Genomic DNA, 2,618 nt, shown 5'->3' with positions numbered 1-2,618 from the left:
TCAAAAATGTCAGCGATCGGAGCATGAGATAAACCTGAAGAGCAATGTATCTTCTAATTTTTAAATGTCAAAGCACATTTGGGAATAAAAATTTTCTTTCTCTGTGTTGTAATGAGTCTGGGAAACATGGAAAATGCTTTAGAGCTTTGAACTTCACTAGGGATGTATAAACTAGTTCAGATGAAGCAATTTAACCAAATTGTAATTGTTTTCTGTGATTTTTTTAAAAAGTGCACTTACAATTATTTTTTTTCTGAACCAGAATATAGAGCATAGGTTTAGATCCACTGTGCAGATGGCCACTTTACTAAACCTAATCGTGGGTTTTTACGTTGTGTCCTGGCGGCGCAGCACGGAGGCAACGGCGCACATGCCCAAGTTTTATTGTGACTACTGCGACACATACCTCACCCATGACTCTCCGTCTGTGAGAAAGACACACTGCAGTGGTAGGAAACACAAAGAGAACGTAAAAGACTACTATGAGAAATGGATGGAAGAGCAGGCTCAGAGCCTGATTGACAAGACAAGGGCTGCATTTCAACAAGGAAAGATACCTCCCACTCCATTCTCTGCTCCTCCTCTTGCCGGGGCAATGATCCCACCTCCTCCCAGTCTCCCGGGCCCTCCTCACTCTGGATTGATGCTCCCCACATGGGAGGCCCTCCCATGATGCCAATGACGGGCCCACTTCCTCCTGGGATGGTGCCTGTGAGACCTGCTCCTGGAATGAGGCCACCCGTGGGAGGTCACATGCCAATGATGCCTGGGCCTCCAGTGATGGGGCCTCCTGCTTGTCCCATGATGGTGCCACTCGGCCAGGAATGACTAGACCAGACAGATAAGAGTAAAGGGTGGAGGGGGCCTTATCAGTTGTAAATTATTTGCTCAACTTCACCAGGAGATCATTGGTGACACTGGATGTTTTCCAACAACATGACAAGGAAGACTTGCTTCCTTTTATCAAGAGAATAGATTTGGAGGAGAGAAGTGGGACAGAAAGAACAGATTTCATTTGTATTGTGAAATGTGAAAATAAAGCTGTTAGCTCTTTTAGTTAAAAAAAAAAAACTAAACCTAATCATACCCTGGTGGTCCACAGAAGATAATGCAATTTATAAAAGACTTCGCTTATTCCCTAGGCAAAGTTTGTACAGTGAGAATATATAGCCCATTAAGTCAAAGTATAGTTTATGTAATGGCCATAACTTGTCTTGTCCAAATGGAGATTTCAAATGAAATACTGGGAACCCAGACGTTTTCGCTTATCTAAGAAATGGTATTTAAAGAGATAACTCAAATGATACAAGCTTTTCCAATAAGTTTTTGGGAAAGGAATGACGTATAATTTAATGAATATTTAAATCCAGATCTGTTTACTAACATAGATTTTACATATGATAGGTCCATCTCATGAAGGGAAGAGCTAGATTGATCCTTGGAATGGCCTTTATACACCAGAAGCATGAGACCACAGAACATAAGGCAGATCTGGGAAAAGTCTCTCTATCTTTCCCAGCCTATGTTTTTTCAAGATTCTCAGATGTGCTCATTTCAGGTGATCAGGCAAAACCTACTTTCTAGAGGTAATTTCCATGCACAAGGAAGAAATGCAGCAGTGATTTCAAGTATTAGTTTGAGAGGACCTGCAGTGCTTCTGCTTCCAGCAAAACACAGGGGCAACTTCAATGATATGTAATCAATTCTTGGCTCTCAGTTATGAAAATAAAGATGAAATAACAAATGAAGTTAAGAAGAGAAATGCAAGAAACACTGTAGTTACTTATTCATGTATTGTGTATATCCATAACCACAACCACTTCAGCATGATTGGTTTCTACTCTGAGTTGTCTGTACCACATACTTTGGCCAATTTTCTGTCACACAGAAAATTGCCTTGTCTCAATTTACTTCAACTATTGACACTTCACCCTTTCTAAGCATGTATTTATTTATTAGTTGAGCAACTACTGATCGAAATATACTATGTACCGATCAAGACTATTAGTTCCAAACGTACTTCTACTTAACCTACCTTAGTCAAAATGGACTTTATCCATGACTAAAGTCCTCCTCCCACTTCTGCTTCTTTGACCTGATAATGTGTCAAGCCATTAACATAGAGCATTTAGCTTGCAAATTGTTCATAGATTCATTAAATTCTCTGATGGAGCAGGAAAAGGGAGGTACTGTCAAATTCATTTCTAATCTGAAATGCTGTATATTACCTACACCCAAGTTTCCTGAAAATCTTGAGCTAAGCTTTTCTCTCAATTTTTTTCCTCTTAAAAGCCACACTCTCACTCTCCAATGAACCCAAGATACTTTATAAAATAAATCCATACACATATCCACCATTGGGGAATCTTATGCTTTTGGAAAGATAGTATATCAAATAGTTTTTAATTGGTAGAATTTCACGAGGTGTTGCAACATGAGATAAAGGTTCAAATAAGATTGAAGTCATTTCTTGTCTATATGTTTGAGATCAGTGAAGAGAGAAAAAAAGTCCATTACATGTGGTGTGACAGGATAATTATTTCATTCCCTATAAACCTGGCCCTGATCTCACTACCACTAGATAAATAAATACAATGATGTTACCAAGCCTGGAAACA

At 39.3% G+C, this 2,618-nt stretch overlaps 1 pseudogene; it reads left to right on the top strand.

Annotated features, from left to right (window-relative positions):
- Positions 1-352: 352 nt before the first annotated feature.
- LOC105988366 lies at positions 353-845 on the top strand (annotated as a pseudogene).
- Positions 846-2,618: the final 1,773 nt, after the last annotated feature.

Source organism: Dipodomys ordii, unplaced genomic scaffold (genome assembly GCF_000151885.1).
Source record: "Dipodomys ordii isolate 6190 unplaced genomic scaffold, Dord_2.0 Scaffold48, whole genome shotgun sequence".
NCBI classification, from domain to species: domain Eukaryota; kingdom Metazoa; phylum Chordata; class Mammalia; order Rodentia; family Heteromyidae; genus Dipodomys; species Dipodomys ordii.
The sequence above is the reverse complement of the archived record's forward strand: the minus strand, read 5'-3'. Positions and strand labels throughout refer to the sequence as shown.